The sequence below is a fragment of the Doryrhamphus excisus genome, chromosome 1, assembly GCF_030265055.1.
Source record: "Doryrhamphus excisus isolate RoL2022-K1 chromosome 1, RoL_Dexc_1.0, whole genome shotgun sequence".
NCBI lineage: Eukaryota > Metazoa > Chordata > Actinopteri > Syngnathiformes > Syngnathidae > Doryrhamphus > Doryrhamphus excisus.
The window spans coordinates 12,940,002-12,962,276 of record NC_080466.1 but is presented as its reverse complement, the minus strand read 5'-3'; positions in this window follow the sequence as shown (position 1 = coordinate 12,962,276).

Here is a 22,275-nt window from a genome sequence, read left to right as displayed (position 1 = left end):
TCACGACAAGCCAAACATGGCACTACATCACCAGCTGAACTAAGGAGAAAATATTGCATTAGCTTTATTTACTGTGCTCTTCGGAGAAGAGGGGTGAGGATGGGTAAAAGCTGAGGAAGGTGGTAGGCCAGAGAAGGTTGCTGGTTGAGCAAGCTCTGAGGAAAAAAACAGCTCTGTTTATCTTATGTAAATAGTAGTTGCTATTTCAGTTATAAATGTGCCATTACCGTTGCACCTTTTATTATCGCCGCCTGTGGTCGTGTGTGTGTGTGACTCTGCCTCTGTTGGTGTCAGGATGCAAAACTGATTATAAAATGTGCATTTGCTAAATACGTGTGCATACATACGCGCCTGGATCTTCACACAACGCCCACAAGTAAATCTTGCATGCCAGAGGGCCAAACATCAAGGCACAGTTATTCCTTATTGGGAGTCCCTTCACCGAATTGGCGGAAAGACGTGAGCGGTGGTGCAGCCTCGCAGATGATTTAAACGCCGATACCTGCCACATTTAAATGTCCTACTCCTTACCCGGTAGAGGAGCCTATTTTCATATGCAGAAAACAAATACGGTATATCAACAGCAACGCAAGCCTGTCAGTTGAATTTTACACGCACACACTGATTAGAAAAGAGCTTCAGACATGTGGTTTTAAATGTAATAAACATGCTTCTTGTGTTTTGTAAGGCAAGAAAGAAAAAAAAGCTTCTAAGATTGTTTGTATGTACATTCTTAACCTGAGTTAATAAACCCAGTTTATTCATTCAGTCCCAACCATTTTTCAAAAGACAATCCCTTCTGGCCAGGTTTGTAGTCCGGAGCTGGTTTGCGGTGGTGGTTGGCCAACCTTTGGTTGCGCCTGGCGGTACGTGAGAGGGCGGCCCTGGTGTTGCGCCAAATGCGGTGAGCCCGGCGGAAGAAGGCAGCCAAGGAGGGGACTGTGCATTCGGGTTCCTGGGAGGGGAAGATGGAGGGTTGAAAGCCGTGAACAACATGGAAAGGGGAGAGGCCTGTCGAGGAGCAGACCAGGGCGTTGTGGGCGTACTCTACCCATGGGAGGTAGGTGGACCAGGAAGAAGGACGCTGGTGACAGACACATCTCAGGGCTGCCCCCAAGTCCTGGTTAGCACGTTCAGATTGTCCATTGGACTGGGGATGGTAGCCTGATGACAAACTGGGTCAGGCCCCCAGGGACTTACAGAAGGCCCTCCAAGTAGATGAAGAAAATTGAGGGCCTCTGTCGGACACTATGTCCTGTGGGATCCCGTGCAGGACCAACAGTTTGGCCGTTTCCATTAAGGAAGGGAGCTTGCAGAGGGGGATGAAGTGTGTAAATTTGGAAAATCTGTCCCCAATGGTCAGAATCACAGAATCATCCTCTAGATGGGGGTAATCCAGTAACAAAGTCCAATGCAATATGTGTCCAGGGCCTGGATGGGATAGGAAGGGGTCATAGCAATCGAGCAGGGGGCTGATGAGAGGATTTACTCCTGGTGCAGATGGAACAGGCTGTGACAAAGCTCCTGGTGTCTCCATGGAGGGTAGGCCACCAGAACTGCTGGGCCAGGGGGAAGGCGGTCCGTCGAGCCCCGGGGTGGCAGGCGATTTTAGAGGTGTGAGCCCACACCAGTACTTTGGGACGGAGTGTCGTCGGGATGAACAGGCGGTTGGGCGGGCATCCGGCCAGGGCGGGTGAGTCCTCTGACAAAAACCTCTCTTCCTCCCATCGCAGGGCTCCTATGATTCAGGACTGTGGAAGGATGGTCACTGGGAAGGAGTCCTCAACTGCGGGCGCAAACATTCTGGATAGGGCATCAGACTTCCCATTGAGTGACCCCGGGCAAAAGGTGATGCATAAGTCGAACCTGGTGAGGAAGAGGGCCCACTTTGCTTGCCGGGGGTTCTCTGCCGCCAGGATACGGAAGGAGATGGAATGGTCTGCCACTGATGCGGAGTCCTGCCAAATCACGAGGAGGCGGCTGCCCACCTCTCTCTCACCGGATGGTCAAACACGCTCCGGAGTTCAGAGATGAACAGAGATAGGCTGGAGCACAGTTCTGGTTTCGCCTCACACACAGACATCGCCGCACGACCCGCTAGCAAGCTGAGCATGTACGCTTCTGTGGCGTACGTGTGGGGTTGTTTTCCAAAGATTAGGGAGCACTGGTGAATTGTCATTGGCATTGTCTAAAGTCCCCTTCGTACTTCATGGGTTGGGGGATACTGGGCTCCCGGGGGGAGTAGTTGGGAGATTAGCTGTGCTTCCGGCGGTGTGTGGAAGGGCATCTGGTGTGGTGGTAGCAGGCACGCTCGACATCTGTGCGTGTAGTTCCCTAACGAGCGTGGTTAGCTCGTTTAGGGTTTTCTCATGGTGACTTATTCGTTGGCCATGGGCCAAGGACAACAGAATTAGTGAGCAGTTCAACCAAAGGAACATGATAATTGACTACGAAGGCTACCGAAGCACTGTTTATGGTAGGGCATGACAAGGTGGTCTCTATATCTATGGACTCTATTTTCGTAGAAAAGCCGTATGCGTGGCATACCTGCCCATCACCGCCCCAACAGCACACCAACGGGGTGTGGCCAGCACACTTTGTGATTTTTGTGATCAGCACAATGTGGCGCAGTGCGGCGCACCCAGGCCTCCGTCCCTCCCACCAGCTCAAGTAGCAAAGAGGAGAGAAGGCGTGAGAGGGTTTAACACTGCCGAGTTCTTAACCAATCAAATGAATGCCTCTCATTGCCTTAAATGCACAGGGCCCACTGGACTACACATCGGAGGCCACCATGCGCGTCATGCATCACGTAGACCACTTCGTGGGACACATGTCATCTGCTCCTTACAGTTAAATTAAACGCAGCAGCAGGCTAATCCAGGTATTGTACTTGTGATCCATCGGCATTCCTTCTCAGCATTGATATATTCTATATCATATATTCTAGGGACTCATTATTAACAAGTATCCGTTACGGATAATCAATTTTTGCTGGATACAAGTATAAAACACGTACATTATCCGTATTCGTATACAAAGAAAATGCTCATTATGTATTCACTCTTCACGCTCAGTGATTGGCCAGTCGCACACAGAGACCGCCTCTCCTGAGATGACTGCAGTGGCTTCACACGGTCCATTTGGGAAGTAAAAAACGGCTCGTCATTTGTCACGATGCCTCTTTATTAGGTTTTCTTCAGCTCGCCTCTATTTTGGTTTGTATATAATGTAACTTGGTAAACTTGTTCCTACGCTGTGCAGACACTCAACATGTACCCGGCATTGACTGGCCACAACATTAGGCACACTTGCACAGGAGCACAAGAGCATGACATGAGTCATACATAAAATATTACTCCCCTCTAAATATGTTGCAGTATGCACTTTGCTATCTGCTCACCTGCTAAACTTTTTTCGTAACTACACGGTGCATTTTTTTAAGACAACGGGCACTGACTGTGTTTTTGTTTTTGTCTGCTTGTTTCTGGTGGTGGCTGGTGATATAACAATAATACTGAACGCAGTGCTTTTGAGAAAAATACAGTCAGCAAGGCTGACACATTATTACGTGTATTGACATATTTGCATGAATCACACTTCACACAGCTCACAAATATGAAATGATCATAATCTATATTAATAATAAAAGAATAAAGTCTCAAGGAATAATAAACAATATATACATACATATATATATATATATACATATATATATATATATATATATATATATATATATATATATATATATATATATATATATATATATATATATATATATATATATATATATATATATATATATACATACATATATATATACATTGCCCATTTCCGGTTGAACTTCAGCTACTGTCAGGTTGAGTTCCCATTTCGCCTGATTTATTTAATCAGATTCTCCCTTTTTTCCTCTTCACAAACTATTGACACATCACTCAAATCTTCACTATAATCACTGTAAACATTGCCTGTCTCATACACCGCGATGTTCGTGTAGGTGAATGATAGTACTCCCATCCAGGAATGAGATTAAACAGTGACAGCGAGTCCGTCATGAGTTGTATATGTAATTTTTGCAAAAAATTAAGAATGTAGAATCTAATCACAAACAGTACATAACAGTATATATATATACTATATTTAAGCAAAGTTGAAAAATCATGTCACTGATCCTTTTATGTTTCAGAGTGCAGTGAAAGCGTATTCCTTTTATAGTTCTTGGTTTTGGCGAAATAAACTACATGTACTATCACACATAGTCATATCCTCTTTTAAATAAGACATAAGAATGTCCCTGCTTCGGGTTGTAAATGAGAGGCGTTCCACCCAGACATCCCTGATCGTTGCCTGCCAGTGGCACCGCATGCAAGTCTTGTGTCACCATTGTCAGATCTGAGCACGGAACATCTCCAGGGACATGGTGGCTGGATATGTTTGTCTTCCACAAACTCAAAGCGGCATCGCCTCGGGGCCGATACACAGAAGAAGCCCCGTGTAGGCATGTGTGAGGTCACATCCATGGTCCTCCATTCTTGACCACGATTGATCTCCTTCGTATTTGTTATTGCGATGATGTTTTTTTTTCCATAGCTGGAGGGATGAAAATCACTGTTAGCTGTATGGTACATGGCTAGTCCTGTGGGTCTTGGAGTCACTCAAATGACATTTTCTACTGCCATTCTACCTGAAACTTGATGTGGAAGTGAAGCCCAACGGATTTGACATGAACATCTGCCTTGTTCTGCCACCATCAAAATCATTTTCATCGCAGGGACTGTATTTCCAGTTCTACGTTGTCTTCCTGCTTTGACACATCCTCGGCCAAATCACAATCACCCCCTCATCTTGGAAGATCAGATCAAGGGCCTTCTCAGGTACTTCTATCATATTATAAACTCCCCAACACCCCCCTCTCAACCCAAATTGCTTAAAATGTGTGGCTTTGTAGATTATTTGATCTCATTGCGGATGCTTGTTGATCTTGTGTCTGTACCTAGGCACTCTGACTTATGGGAAACTTCTGTTGCCTTTGTGCATCATTTATGGTGCTTCACTATTTCACTATTTCCAGAGCTTCCAGAGCTTCCCTTCAAAGATCAGAAGGTGTCTGTCTCTGCGGGAACCTGAAGGCAAATGCAGTGCAAACAAAGACGATTCCTGTGACGAGTGTTGAAGTCTGTCTCTCAAAAAATACACCCAAAATCAGAACTTTTTTCCACAATTTGACAAATCCCTAAAACAGGGGTGTCCAAAACTTTTCCAGGGAAGGCCACATAATGAAAAATGAAAGGATGTAAGGGCCACTTTAATATTTTGACATTCAAAGTGCATTGCACTGCACTAGTCATTGACTCCTTAGTAATGCACTGGCGGTGGTGTCTTGCCCAAGGACATAACACAGTGACTATGATGGATGGCAAAAGCCAGGTTCGCACCGCCAACCCGTCGGTTACTGGACGACAAGCTCTACCTCCTGGCCACTGCACCACTTCAATACAGTATTGTAACGCAATGGCGTTACAATACTTTTTTACAATACGTTTTTAATAATGATTAAAAAGAATACATTCAGACTTACTACATTCTCAAATTGTTAGTCTTGCTTAAAAGTGTTTTACCAAGTGTACCGAGATGAAAATCACTTCCAAAAAAAATAATATTATGGCTCGGCTCATTTTTCCAGAACACATCTTGATGATCCCCAAGACCTTCAGGAAAATAATCTGTGGTCTGACGAGACAAAAGTACAACTTTTTGGAAGGTGTGTGTCCCATTACACCTGGCATAAATGTAATGTCCCATTACATAAAAAGAACATCATACAAACAGTAAAATATGGTGGCGATAGTGTGATGGTCTGGGGTTGTTTTGCTGCTTCAGGACCTGGAAGACTTGCTGTGATAAATGAAACCAATAATTAAGCTATCTCTCACAAAATCCTGAAGGAGGATGTGCGGCCATCTGGTGGTGACCTCAAGCTGAGACCAACTCGGGTTGTACAGCAGGACAATGATCCAAAACGCACCAGCAAGTCTATTCATTCATTCATTCATTTTCTACCGCTTTTTCCTCAGGAGGGTTGCGGGGGGTGCTGGAGCCTATCCCAGCTGTCTTTGGGCGAGAGGCAGGGTACACCCTGGACTGGTCGCCAGCCAATCACAGGGCACATCATTGACTAACATTTAACTTTAATTGCATGATCTGAAACATTCAAGTGTGACAAAGGAAGGGGGAATCTTGAATATTGTGAAAAAAGGGTTGTTTTTTTTCCCTCTTTGTGACACATTTGTGACTGATGCAAATGTCTTGACTCTACGTCCACCTCGGAGAGGATGGTCAGAATGGTCTGCCATTTAGTGATCACTGCACTTGCGTGAGCACACCCTTAGAAGAGGATTTTAACAAGGCATTTTTTTCAACTCAAGAGAAGCAAAGAAACTTGTCAGCTGTGTCAGGGTGTCAACATCAGTCATATTGACACTTTAGTGTGTATTTGCATGGTGTCAAGCTGACAATGACGTTATTGAGAAACAAAGGGAATGAGTTGAAAGGAGGGAAATGTTGGTTTAGACCCCCTGGGTTTTCAGCAAGGAAGGATGTGTCAGTGACAAGTCACACTGATGCAACCTGAAGAAACTGGAGATGAAAAGCCTAATCACTTCCCTCCTGCCATGGGTGTGACAGACAACACTCTCATACCATATTGTGTCCGATACTCTCACCTAATCCAAAAGTTGAGAAAAGAACAACAAGCTAATTCTTTGGCCCATCCTTTGTCCTGGACACCTACAAAGCTGTGTGCCCTTGTAGGATGCAATTGCCAAAATGATGAAGCAAAGAGGAGCCGCTTTATATAAAGCACAGCAGATACAGCAATCAGCTATCACGCTTCTGCTTCATTGCAATGCCTACAGGTAAACAAGGGGAAACAAATGAGCAGAACGTGCACTTCCTCTCAACTAAACGCACACACACACAAACACACTTGCACACACTCTCAGCAGCCCCTCCTTGGCTGTTGTTGTCAGCATGCTAATCAGGCTTTGGTATGGTTGTAGCCCGGAGGCGACGTGTGATGTAAACATAGAATAAATATCTCATTTTAGCACCTTTTAAGTGACTAACTTTGTTGTCTTCCTCCCTGATGGCTCAGAGAAGAAACTTGTGATTAAGTATTTATGATGTTTAGTGTTCATGGAGGCCACACTCTCCCTCTGAAGCCTGCAGTACATTTGTAACAAAAAGGAGAAAGAAAGATGTTCGATGTGAGCACCAGTGACCTTTCAGTGGGAGGCCGTTGGCTGGCATTTAAGACAAGATCATTACAGCTTTGGTTTTTAATTGAGGCTTTTATCCCAGTTGGAATCAAAGCAAAATAAACAATGCTCTAAACATCCAAGACTCAATTAGCCCTATGGGGGATATATGTGCTAATTCTTCATAATAGAGTGGAAGATGTTCTCCGGGACTCATGTCTGTACCTGCCTCTGAACTTAATTGACTGTAATTCGGGGCAGGTGTCATTGAGACGGTTCATGCCATTATGGGGAATATTAGGATTAATGTGGGCTGTGGCCAGGACCTGTGGGCCTGTGATGGGGGTTCGGCTCCAGGCCACCATGAGTCTCCCTGTGTGTGTACTATTGGGTACATGCCACTAAGCCACTAAGACAGTTGGAAACTAGGACTTGTATAGCTATGCATGTGAAGACTGGATCTGGCGGACAAAGCGGAGGAAACCACTAGAATGGTCCAACGGCCAGGAGGGCGGATTCAGAAAAGTGTTGTGGAACGCATTCAGGGAACGGTGAGACACGTGTGACACTGCTGACCATCCACTGCATCCCGACTCATCTCCAGCCATTTGGACAATGTTTTAGCACTGGACATACATGGGCTAGGACGAGAGACTGCACAACTCTCCCTCATTTTTGAAGGATGAACATTTTTGAAGCTCTATCTTGATGAGGGCCGGTTCAACCGTGGGGCCCCTAAAAAAATGCCCCCCCCCCCCCAATCAAAAGTTTAGAAGTGAAAACTATGTCAGAAAAAGCATAAGAGAGCGCCACTCATCTCGTGTCTGTGCTGCATGTATTGCGACAGCCCCCTCCCCTCAATAAACATCCAATCACGGTTAGTATGCAAATGAGCCGGAGCAGAGCTGTGGTGCTAGGTTGCAAGACAGAGCGGACTTTGAAGAAACAGAGAACGTCAACAAGACAACAATTCAAAACAAAGGTTAATATAACTGTGGTCTTTGGTCGAGAGGCAGGATACACCCTGGACTGGTGGCCAGCCAATCACAGGGCACATATAGACAAACAACCATTCCCACCCACATTCATACCTATGGACAATTTGGAGTGGCCAATTAACCTAGCATGTTTTTGGAATGTGGGAGGAAACCGGAGTACCCACGCATGCATGTGAACATGCAAACGCCACACAGAGCTGGCCGAGGGTGGAATTGAATGCAGGTCTTCTCGCTATGAGGCTTGTGCGCTAACCACTCAACTGCCGTGTAGCCCGCGAACAAAATTGCATTATGTTTGGGTGAGATGGACCTCAGCATATATCGCAATATTTTTGGGATGAATAACGAATAACGAAAATATAAATTCTTATAAATATAATTATAAATTATTTTGTAAAAAGCTATAAACCTTTAGCCATATCATGAAATACACTTGTCTCGAGTTGTAAAACACCTGTGTTCATTGGTAACAATCTGGCTAACTGTTCTAATGGATGTCAGCCTCTGCACACATTGCTAGTAAATTTTCACCAAGCTGTAATGCCTGTGGCTGTCATTAAGTAAGATGTAGTCACCCATGCCATCCCAACTGCATAGCAAGATATGTTTTATTACACGCTTGTTTACACAGATGACAACAGCGCTTTTATTTTGAAGGCCGGTAGTGTGTCTTGTGTGTGTTGAGAATGTCCTTACGCCAACTTGGGTACAAGAATAAACGAGCTTCCCATGTTTTTTACTCAGAACCTGCACGTCGTCATCGGTCATTGTAAAACGCTTCTTATATTAAAGCGGTGAAGATATTCTCATCCAGCCTGACTCACGCACGCAACCCCAATATAATTGTATAATTATTAAATGTCTTGGCATGTTCTTCATGTTGGCGATGAGCCATGGCCTAAATCATGTTCAACCAGCCCACAATGTACCCACAAACTAAATATACAGAAGTGAAATTAGCAACAGGTGCACGTGGTAAAAGAGCATAAAACTGGAAGTAAGGCAAAAGGTGAACATAAACACAAAGTGTGCCAATAAATCGTGAAAGAAGAACACTCATATGCATTCGATGATCCATATGATTCATATGGTGCATTCAAGGGCGGCTAAACAAAGTGTGAAACATTATGACTCATTAAAGTGCAAAAGAATGTAAACATTTTCACCAGTATCACATACTGTACATGCAGCACATATAATGATGAAAAAACAGTGTAGGAAATGCATGGATGGATTAAATCGCTCTTAAAAAAGATTCCAGAGGCATTGATATTGGAGCCAACAGCTTCGAAATGAAGCTGCACCTCTGTGGCCACCAGATAAACAAAAACAGAAAAAGAACAGCCTTAAAAGCAATACTGTCTAGTTAATTAAGTGACGAAATAAGCTTGGAATCCCCTGAATCAAATTACACACGGCACATACACGTACACACTCCGCGGTGACTGCATAAAGAGGCCTTAATGCAATCACGCATTTTTAATGAAATCATGTGAATTAAAGTCTTAGATCTTTGCTTTTATGAGTATGCCTCAGGTGGCCAATGCACCAGGAAGTCAAAGGAAATAGAACAGTGCCTCTGTGTACCACCACATGCCTACGAGGAAACAGTGAAAAATGATGCACTTATTCCCTGACATTGCAATACAGTCTGCTCTAGGTACTTTTTGTTCATGTGTTGACATGTCTCATGTTAAAAGGAATCAAATGTAATGTTTATTTGTGGAATACATCACAGTAAAAGAAACATTCAAAATGTTCATTCAAAATTGAGGAAAAAAATCATTTTTACATTAGTTTGAGGTCTATGTTCTGAATTGAATATCTGGCCTTTGATCGGAGCCCGAGAAAGTTGCAAATGAAGTGTGCGAGCCAGTGCCTCCCTTTGGCTCTCTATTGAAACCATACAAAGTGTTTTGGGAGAGATATCAGGTTTAATATAAAAATTGGACAAGAGACTCTCTACAAAAGATGCCAGAGTTTCTCTACCTCCATTGTAAGAATGTAATTCTTGTCTAACAGAAGCCATTATGGCGACATCAGAAGCACCCCCATGCTTTGGAGGCTTGCAAAGACCATCAATGGCTTATTAAAGGGGACCTGCTGTATTATGCTCATTTTTCGACCCTTTGTTTTGAATTGTGGACTCCTATAGAGCAGCTACACACCATGACCAGCACAAAAGGCTTTCAAGTTCTTCCAGAATCTGCACCTATTCATTTGTATTTCTTTGGATTCTGTGCTTCTTGCGAAAACGGTCTGTTTTAATGTCTTCCATCTTGACATCTTGAAGTAACCTCTTTTCTTGAAAAACTTGAAAAATCTGTAAAAAATTGTCTAAAATGGCCAGTACTAAATGGATTGAATGAGTTTAAAACCTTTCATCATCTGCCCCATATGATGGACGGTACCTCTAAAACAATGGAGAATGCTGCGCCTTGAATGGGGATTGATTAAGGTGGTCAGACCTTTCAACCCCACCCAAAACACAGACCTGGAAAAATAACCCTTGGTCAAGAACTGGACCTGGTCCAACATGGAAAGCCTCAAGGCCCATTATAGATTGTTTTTGTTTTTTTAATGGAATGGAATACAATACAAATTAGGGCGAACAATCCAATCCTCCTTGCACAAAATCACTATTCCCAAAAAGTTGAAAATGATCTCAACTTACCAAAAAAAAACAAAGAAACCTCAGCCACATTCTTATCAGAAGACTTCCATTCGACTGTAGCCAAAACCACCAAAGGTTCACCACCGATTAAAAGTTATGATATGGTCTTATAAAAGTCCACATCATAACATGTAATGGTAATGGTTTTATTTCATTTGAACATGCATCAGATTACAATTGAATCCATCACATAATCAGTTCCCAGTTCCACATGTCCAAAAAGAGTAGGAAAAAGCAAAGCTTATTAAATCCTACCCCTCCATCTGGTACTTTTACAATCAGTAACTGTTACATTTGTTCACTTCCTGCTTTCCTAATACAATTTAAGTTTTTTTTTTACTTTATTTTATTAATTTTTATTTTTTATTTATTTTTAATTTTTTGTCACATACTGAAGTACGATGATATGACCATACAATGACATAGTGGGTACCATAGTAACCGTCAATATAGTGATATATATAGCACATCATGACTGGTTCAAGACTCTTCATCCTTGTATTTAGCAAACATCAACTGCTTGTATTGTTTCTTGAATTGGCTCATCATTGTGCATTGTTTGACGTCCTTACTTAATCCATTAATTAATCCAGTTTGCTGTGGCTTTTTAACGTAGTCCTAGCATATAAGTGTTTCAAATTTAGTTCTTCCCTGAGATCATATTTCTCCTCTCTTGTAGAGAAGTATTGGATGATATTTTTAGGTAATTGGTTATTTTTATGTCAACAACATGTCAATCACAAACTGTATATTTGTGATCCAGTGTTGTAGATGTGAGATCCAATACGTGGCAGAAACCGCATACGGATGGGACATAAATGACTCACCCTGTCCAACATGTAAATCGACATCTGGAGGTCGAGGCACTGGCACAGGATTAAAGATGGTCAATGATCTGCAAGAAGAAAAGAGGAATGGAAGTGGATTCAAAGAGTGGGAATCAAAAATAAGAAGGCATAATGTTAAATCCGACTATTGAATAAGCATAGGAAGAAATCACTGAAATACTGTACTGCATTTAGGACCGCATTTTACACCAAATCTCTATTCATGTAGAAATAAGAATCTTAAACATCCCAAAGACATGCATGTTAGGCTAATTGCTGACTCTAAATTGTCTGTTAGCGTGAATGTGCAGGGTGTACCCTGCCTCTTTGATCGTGGATGAGTGGGTCATGGTCTACAGACTACCTGCACATCTGATAAGATTAAAGCTGTTGACTAGTTTGTATATGATTGATGAATAAAGTAAATAAGAGCACCTGCTTATTCTCAAAACAATCTTGCGTCTCATTTCAAATGCATTGAAGAAAATACATATGGAGTTGACGACAGCGAGGGGCCTGAGGCTGTGATGATAAAAAAATGTCAGCAGCATCTGATACCTGACATCACAGGCTGGTAATGGACTTACCTTTCACCCTGCAGGGGTTACGTTACCCTGCTCTTTGTTAGTTAAATGTCAGCGCTCCATCTGGCTCGCACACACCATGCCGACTGGCCCCAGGCAACACTCCGATAGCACTCAATCAGTTTAAAGGTGAATGTACAGTGTTGCACATCTATACGAATAAGCAATCTGACGCTCCTGAGATTTTCACAGCGTGCACAAGATGCAGTCCTTACCACATCCGATGAGGGATGGCAATTTTCAAGTCCTGTCCTGCCTGCTCCGTTTGTTTTTTTTTTAGAACTGTTCACTGTTTTGCATTGAGTCATTACATTAGAGCATGCTGCGAAATGTGATATAATCCCTGGCTGGCTGCCGTGTGAAGGTAGCTTTTGAAATTAGTGTTGCCAAAAAGCCAAAGAAAAAGCAAAACGTATGCAACGAGTGAATGCTAGACCAGGGATCAGCAACCCGCGGCTCCAGAGCCACATATGGCTCTTCAGTCTCCTTGCTGCGGCTCCCTTCGCCGAGTGCCGTTTTAACATCACAGTAGAGGATTTTTTTTTAAGAATGAAACATCCAACACTCTAAGTCTGTGAATGCATATAGTAATAGACTGCGTTCTGACTGCCGATTTGATGAACAAGGAAACCGGGGATAGGTGAGTGAGTGCAGTGAGTCCCACTGGAGAGGAAAGTTTTGAATGAGGGAGTTTTGAACTGACTCTGAAGCAATGACTGCACAGTAAAATACAGCAGGGGTCTCAAACTCAATTTACCTGGGGGCCACTGGACCTAGCGTCTGGGTGGGACTGGTTTAAAAAAAACGCTTTTATTAAAAACAGAAATGCCTTTGCTGCTGCTACACCCAACACTTTTTCAGTGCTTTGGTTACGGTTTTCCACAAGAAAAGCTCTGACAAAACATCCCACCGTTCTCAAATATCTTAATTTTATTTACTACACATAATAAGATGAAAAAATGAATAAACAAATCAAGAATAAAGATTCTAAATCAATCAATCAGTAATAAATAAGTACAATAATAATAAAACAGCAATTAAGAAAAACTTAAGAAACCACATATAGTTGGTGGGTAGAGAAATTATTTTTTTCAGATTCAAATTAACAGTATTCACAGATATTTAACCTTTTTTTATTTTATTTTTTTTTATATAGTTATTTAACCTTTAACGTCAACATTAATGAAACTTGACCATTTTACCCAATTAGCAAGTTAGCATCGTTACATCTGGGAGCAGCGTCGTAACTTGAACCACATGTTTGATGAGCTGCTTTATCTTGAGACGTATATTTACACTTTTATTCAAAAAGATTTCCTACATTTATTTGTAGTCAACGTCATAAGCCTGTAGCTTCACTGCTAATCCAATGTTGTAGTTGTTCTTGGACCAGGCAGCGCATTGACAGGGCCTTATTTATTGATTTGGACACAACAAACACCGCTATACTCACCAGGGACAGGTGGACAGGCACTTAGCAGCTAAAATAAAGTGCCTGCCTGGAAATCCTGGCGCTAACCCGAGCTAGCAGGTCCTCAAACTGAGCCTGAAGTATTGCTGGAAGCCGCATAGACCAGGCGGAGCTCCGGTAAGAAGCGTTGGAACCAGCCGAGCTTTGTGTGCCTCCAGAGGGTATCATGTACTCAGAAATGACAGCGGAGCTTCGGACTTTCAGAGCAGTACAGCGCAGTATCGGTGGTGATCTCTGTCATGGATGATGAAAGAAAAAGCAAAACAGGCGTCAATTGTGTCCGGTGTGCATATAGATTTAAGCTGTCATTTTTGTGTACATGATTCCATACAGCATCCATATCAAACATTAAACTTTCATATCAAGGCGGGGGCCCCTACAACTAGCGTCCCGCAAGCCGCATTTGGCCCACGGGCCGTGAGCTTGAGACCCCTGATGTACAGTAATTAACAGGCTCATCGCAATATGTTTTAGAACGACTAGTGAGCTGTAGCTATGTGCTCAGAGCCTGTGATACACGAATCGGCAGGTGGTGTGCCATGGGAGCTGACTGTGCCTGACCGCTGGAGACAGCTCTGAGGCTGGGTGGACCTCTTGGCAGAAACCATCGAACAATATGTGCTTTCACTTTTACATTTCCAAGTCTACCAATGATGTCAGGAAAAGTCTTCTTTTACTGGTAAAGTGGCTCTTCAGATGGTGAAGTGTTATGTCCTAAATTTAGGTTTTTCTTATTGCTATTTTTGGGGCTTTGTGGCATTTTTTTTTGGTTTACTCCAGCCTTGTTTCTATTTTCAGATCTTCTCACGGTTGGTGACGAGGAGATGGAGATGCACCTATTGACAATTAATTTTCTGACCTTCTTGTCTCCAAACAATTCACAGCAGCCAGTCTGTGAGCTAGCTGCCACCAAGAACTGATGATTGCCGTGCGTGTTTGAACATCGTTCTATAACCATAGCAATCCTCATTTAATGCTACCAGTATCCAGAACAGAAATAAACTGGGTGTCCAATTGCAAACTTGTGTCCTGGTGGTTCTGTGGTTTTGTGGCTCCAGTTAGAACCTATAAATTCCCATAAATGGTCCTTCGAGCCGGACACTGAGCCACAACCACACAGTGACCACTCACATAAAATGTCTACCGGGCACACAAAGCCTGATGAGCCCACACAAGAAGGCCACCAGGCTCCTTCCATTGGGATTATAGTTGACGATTGAGGTGTAACAGACTCAACCCAGCTTTTCACAGAAGAAGCAACCCCTGAATTGTCTCAAACTATTACACCTAGTACGCCACCTATACCTCACCAAACAGAGCCATGCCTTTCACCAAAGCCATTATTGCCCTCCTCCCAAAAGGATGATCAAATCCCTTCGCTACCAGGTGAAAGCATTCCAAAGCCAACAGGCCCAGGCGCTAGACCTAACAGGGTTACACGCCAGCCTGATTGGTATGGCATTTCTAAGCCACCGCAAAGGGCTCCTACAAAGTCCCATGGCCCCCTGAGTTCCCACAGCAGAAGAACTCACACTGAATCAGCCTCAAGTCTCCCTGCTATTTCTCAGAGAAGTTGGCATTCAGTTGGCAGCAGTGCATCCAGCTTGAGTGATGCCCAACTCAGCATTCTGGATGCAACAAAGAAGAGAGATGAGCTGGAGGAGCTTAAAGGGCAAAGAGAGGAGGAAAACCAGCTTGCTGAAAAATGTAAATTAATTGATGATTAAAGCCAGAGCTGCTCCACTCTCCCAAGAAGATGCTTTCAAGGAGAAGGAGAGACTTGTCAAACAGGTTGAGATGGACCTCTGTAGCTCCTGCCCAAACTGCATCACTGCCCTCATATGGTCATGCTCCCACTTTGCCCTCTGTCGCTCCTGCCCAGGCTGCACAACTGTCAATTCCTCATGTGTCTGCACATGCAATGCCATCCTCCAGCCACCATGCAGCTGCCACTGCAACACACACTGCTCCTCCATTTGCCATGTACATTATTCAGCTACTGTCCGAGCCCCCGTCGATACTGCATCCTATACTGCATCCATGCCCAGTTCTACTATTAGTCGGCCAGCAATGCAAGCCATGTCATCCCAGCAGCCACAACCATAGCCACTGCCTATGGGATACCCAGGCCATCACTTCCTGCGTTCAGGAGTGGTAGAGAGAATTTGCCCTCCTGAAAATGGATAACTTCCTTGATATTAACCCCCACCTTTCCAAGCAGTATAAATATTAGATCCTATGATTGTCTTCAGCACCCAGGTGCTAACAAACTGGCCAGATCCTGCATGTATGATGTACGACCATATTCCACTGCCCTCCGAGCACTCCAAGAGCGATACGGCCAACCAAGGCTCCTTGTTCAGAGTGAAATTGGCCACTAAATTCCCCCATTATTCGCATTAGTGATGTAGAGGCCTTGGATGATTTTTGTCCTCTCCATCCATGCCCTGGTGGGAATGTTGCTGTCCCTAGAAGGCCCAACTGGTTCTGAATTAACATGTGGCTCCCATGTCAACAGACTGCTTAGTAAACTCCCTGTGCAGTACAGAGATGGATTCGTGGAGTACTGCATTAACTGTGGCATTCTGACTGGACAGGCAAATCAAACCTACTCCATCCTTGATCTTTCAACTTGGCTGCAGTCAAGTCAAAGTCTAGAGCCAAATGCATATCAGAGAGAGCTGTTGAACTCCATAAATGGGAGAAACCACGGGCTGTAAAGGAATGCCAGCCCTCCAACCAGCTTTCCCCTGTCTACCTGTCAACATCATCATCTGAGATGGAAAGCACACCAGGAGGTCACCCCCAAGAGAATTCATATTCTAAACCTAAACCTTACTGCCCCCATTGTAATGTCAGAGACCATTTTCTTGGTTCATGCATAGAATTCAAGAAACTTTCCAAAAATGACATTATGAAATGAATTAAAGAGAAAGAGAGATGCAGTAAATGTGGGAGAATGCATAAAATTGACAAATGCATCTTAAAGAGGCCATGTGACATTTGCAAGGAGACTCACCTGACCATTCTGTGTGACTTTAACGTAAACAAATCCGCTACAGTGATGTTTACATCCTCCCACTCAGAGCTCCTTTACCTGGATAAAGCTAACCGATCCCATAAAGTCATGGTGAAAGTTGTCAATATGTGTCCCCACCATGGAGGAAAGACCCTCAGAACTCATGCAGTCCTCGAGATGGTGCTGACAGGTCCATCCTGCTCCTTGAAGCTGTCCAGTTCTTGGGTCTGTCAAGCTGAACAGATCCCCACTGAAGAACTTGTTTTCAGGTCAGGTTGTGATGATTGTTGACCCTCAACTTCCCCGATCATCATGGCCTATTGGAAGGATAACTGAAACCTACCCTGGAAAGGACAGAAAGGTTCGCAGTGACAAAGCAATTATTCAAGGCTGAGAATATGTATACCTGTTTCCAGATTAATCCCACTCCCTGAAAGCAATGAGGAAACCAAATGAACGTATTTGCTGCACAAATCCGGCGGTGGCTGTTACAAACTAAAAGGTTCCCTCAGTATTTCCCCTTTGCTCCACAAGGGGACCCAATAGTGGTGAAACCCTCAGTGTACCTGCAGCCACCTCACTTCCTGCCACTCTCTACATATAGGCCTGGATCTCCAGCCACACCTTTCTATTGTCTCCAAACAATTCACAGCAGCCAGTCTGTGAGCTAGCTGCCACCAAGAACTGATGATTGCTGTGCGTATTTCAACATCATTCTATAACCATAGCAATCCTCATTTAATGCCACCAATATCCAGAACAGAAATAAACTGGGTATTCAATTGCAAACTTGTGTCTTGGTGGTTCTGTGGGTTTGTGGCTCCAGTTAGAACCTACAAATCCCCATAGTACCTTTTGTTCTTCTCATTGTGGGTTCATTTTGTTGCAGGCCACATGCCTTGTATGTTAGACCTTCAGATCACTTTACTTAGCCAATTAGCCTTAGTACATATTTGATTTGTTATTAGTTTAGTCACCCGGCATCTTTTCCTCCGCAACCTTTGTTGTGAGTACACAGAAGTGTTTTTGCTCCTTTTTTTGTGTACTATTTCAGGCCTTTCGCCTCACATTTAGTTGCCGTTAGTTGTATTTTTGTCACTTGTTTTTCAAGCTGTGTGCTTTGCCTTCCGTTGCTCTTTTTGTGCCCTGCTGTTGGACAAATAAAGACTCGTCTGTTCCCGCAGTCTGTTCGCCTTTTTGGTGTTTTCACAACTCTGATCTTAACAGGTCCTTAACGCTTGCTGAGGTGAAGTCACAGAAAAATTAGGAACCTCTTGCACAACGGTGGTTCAAAGTTCTTTTGACTTTAGAGTGCATTTTTTTCTCAAAAATATTGGTTACATTCCAAAACCAGTGTCCTGGATGCCATAATCAAAATATGGTCACCATACTGTAGCTTCATGTGTAAGTTTTTGAAAATCTCCATGCTGGCTGGATTTTTCCAAAGTCTTTTTAAGGACAAAAAACTATGTTTTTTAACAAGCTCTATATTGTTGTAGGCACACGTCCACATGGTCATTGTTTTCTGTGATTAAAACATTTTTGTTTATAGAAAAGAAGAATATTTAGGGGGAAATGACCTGAGCACTACGTTCTACACAACCCTTCGAGGTATATCAATCATTCAAAAGGACAAAGTGTCTGATACATGTGAGAAAATGCAGCTGACTTTCCCACTCCATGTCAATATTTTGACAGTAAAGAGTGGAAGGGGTCCAATGGGATTCCACCATGTAAGTGTTCTTTCATGTTGCAAAGTGAGTGGCTATTTCTTGCTATTTGTGCATCCATGAAATGGGGAGTCAAGATGAAGCCACTGTTGCAGTACACTCAGTTCAGAGCAACTTAATGACTTGGTGGCTGGAGGCTTCAAGACGCCCTTTTTCTCTGGAGCAGCTCTCGCCTTTTGGCACTCTACCAGTAGGACCATACAAAAGCAGCAGCAGGGAGAATTACACACAGATGATGGTGAAAGGGTGGAACAAGAATAATTATTCAAATTCATCTGAGTGATTTCAAAAGAGCCTGCTGCTTGGTGCTCGGGCGCTTATTGTCAGAATAGAGCAGTGATTTAAAACAAATGATGAGTCTAATTTGGGTGGGGTTTACAACAGCGCCCCTCTTTTGGTGGGGTTATGTATGGGAGTAATTGATACGTCCACACAGGACCCCACACCTTTCTTCTGGCTTGACTTTGACGTTCTCCCCCAAGTGCAGATCAACATTTACAATAATAGTGACTCTTGTGATTATTACAATAGAATAGCTACTAAACAATCCCATTTTCTCTTCGATTGCCATTATTCACTTATTTTTCATTATTCACAAGAGATTTAGATCCCCATAAATATTACATGACATTAATATCCATTACTTGTATTGAAATTATAAAATGTACAGTAAGCCCTTGTTTATTGCGGTTATTTACTTCCAGACCCATATTTCCGCAAAGTAGGATTCTTTATTTATAAATTGGATTATCTTCACACTTCAAGCACAAATAAACTGTTTATGACCTTTGAAACAAGTTTATTAAGATGATTAAAGCCCTCTAAATTACACCTCTATGAGTTATCGCTACCCTCCTATTCCCCAATATAGTAGAGACAATAAGCGAAACTAAGACGCACAATGCATAATGTGGAATCACATGTTTGTGTTCCTTGTTGTTCTTTTTACTTACAGTTTCTGTTAATCCATCCTTCCATCTATTTTTTGTACTGCTTATCCCCACGAGGGCCATACAGTACTGCTATTGTCTCATCAACGTGACATTACTGCCACCAAGTCAACCAGTTAGAATACTGCATCTCTGAACGTCTTTGAATTAATCTTCTGAATGCCTTATTTGTATTTTAGTTAGTTCATAATTTTTATGGTTGGAAATAGTAGATTTAGGGCAAAATTATAACATTTTTGGAGTGATAGTGATGACCATAAGTGATGACTACGGAGTGATAATACGCCATAGTCAGCCAGGAGGCAGTGATGCCTTTGTACATTTTTAAAAACCATGATACACCAAAATCGCAAACGCCGGAGCACAAAGTGGCGAGGGATGACTGTAGACCATCATCACCAGAAGAACTTTTTCCTCATGTTCCATGTTATTGAACTCCTAAAAGTATTGTTTAAATACAACATACAACAAACACATGCATGCACAAAGTGAAAAGGTACGCCTCAAACACTCCTCTAATGATGCTGTAAAGTTTCCTCCCGGATGCCCTAGTTATCTCATGAAGCTGGTACATGGCAGTCTTTGGGGACAAATGACTCCCTGAAGTGTGCGATGGAAGACGTCCCCAGAGGCAGCAAGCAGGCACTCTCAGGGGGGAACATCTCAGGACCTTGTTTTCTTCTTTGTTCTGCTCCCTCTACCAAAGATCAAAATAAAACAAAACAACATCCCAGAACATCTGGAACATAAAACAGGAGATGTGGAGCCATTAGTCAGGGTGTTTAAGGTTGGAAGTGCTGTTGTTTTTTAATTTGTGGCTACTGCATCTGTAATAAGAGTTATATGTGTTTACCACTGTGCTAGCTTTTAGGTTTTTCAGTTGTATTTACTTGCAAACAATGTCTTCCAATATGAGGCAGACGTTTCTTTGACATTGGTGTATTGCTGTGAACAAGCTGAAGATGAATAATTCCTTATGTCCACATTGTGTTATTAAATATGAAATGCTCCAAGTGTCAGGCAACATAACTGGGAAAAAATGCAAATACATGCTAGGTTTTTGAAGTAAGGACTCCATCCAAAAAGCTTCCGCTGGAGGGAGGGAACTTGGGTCTCTAATGATGGTTTTATAATTGTTAGATTCTGTCAGAAACGATAACCCCTTCTTCTCTGTGAGATATTACGACAGCTTTAGATTCAGTCGATTAGCTCAGGGTGTTTTCGTCTAATAGCTTCTCATAGAAGGCCTTCTTGCTACACACATAGCCCAACACTCACAGAACACAAGTTATAGCACTGTGAGAGCCAGCCTGGGTTCAATCCCATACCTTTACTTCAGATGGCTTTAAACGCTAAAACCCCATGTTCTGATGATAAAAATGGAATTAATAATTTTGTTATTTTGTCTTATTGCTAATAACGCCTATGAGTTGAAGTCCATGCATCTACTGTATCGTGTTGGCAATGATAAAGCTTCTCATAAAGTCCCATTTATTTTAATTGTACAGAACATCAGACCCCATTTATAGTCGAATACCAAGTGACTCGAATGCTCTTGGTTTATTGGCTGACAACGTCGTATCCCCCTGCGTGTTGCGTGAGCGTTTTATGACACATACAAAAATGAATTAACACACTCGGGATGTCCAGTCTGTGGGTTGTGTCACCTTTTAATCTCATTTGCTTGTATTTCTCCGTCTTGTCTCTACAGTTATTACACTGGTGATAATTATTGTACTCCGTGTGGGCAATGAGCTCCCCTAACGAAACATGGGTGACGTTTCTTCTTTCATTTACAATACAGACAGATGGAGAAATATCTCCATCTGAAAGAAGAATCCTGTCTTTGATTTTGAGATTATTGGACATTTCAGGAACTGTTCACCGGAGAGTTGTTAACTGCAGTCGTAGTCGTAGTGAATAGTATGAAAGCTGCTGCAGAGTGTTGTTCAGATATGCACAAGGATGATGATTTGGACCAATTGGACAATGGTTGGACGGATTACAATATTGAGGAACTGTACCAAACCATTCTAAATGACAAAAGGTTTGAGTTGACAGTGCATAGTTTATATAACCAGGAGCAGAACTGGTGGGTGACAATGTTGGCTTATGGCCAACGATTATTGGAACTTGCCTAAAGATTAACAAGGTCCATGTATCGGTCTTCACCATGTCAAGGTACATACAGTATGTGTGTCATTTGAGAGGTGTTACTTTACCCTGCAATGTGGGATCCGTGTAGCCACTGTTAGAGGTACAATCCCTTCTTCATCACAGTGTTTATATTTTTAGTAATAATAGGTTATATTTAACCACCAAACAGTAATGATTTGTTAATTAATATATTCTGAAAAACTGTGATAGAGTGAAGCAGAAGAATTTGACTGGCAAAGTAGTACATAGGAATTCAAGTCAAAATTTTATGGAAGTCATAAAAGAGAGTCGTTTTGCTCAGTGACTTGTTGTTTCTCACTGACTCAAATGTTTATCCCAAGGTGTCAACTTTTTTGACTAATATAATTGAATTAATCCGACGAAATTACCAGGCTTTATCATCGGACACCGCCTTCGCTGGCTTCTCTCTGACTTGGAACGAAACTATGTGATACCTGGAAGCTCTAATGGGGCTCCACCTTGCACTTAATCTCACAGTCAATTTCTCCTCAAAGAGGAGAATGTGAATGTAAGTTTCTCCACTCGCGTACAGATATGTTCTGTTGGAAATGTTTTTGCCTAAATTAAGATCATTCAATTTTATGGTGG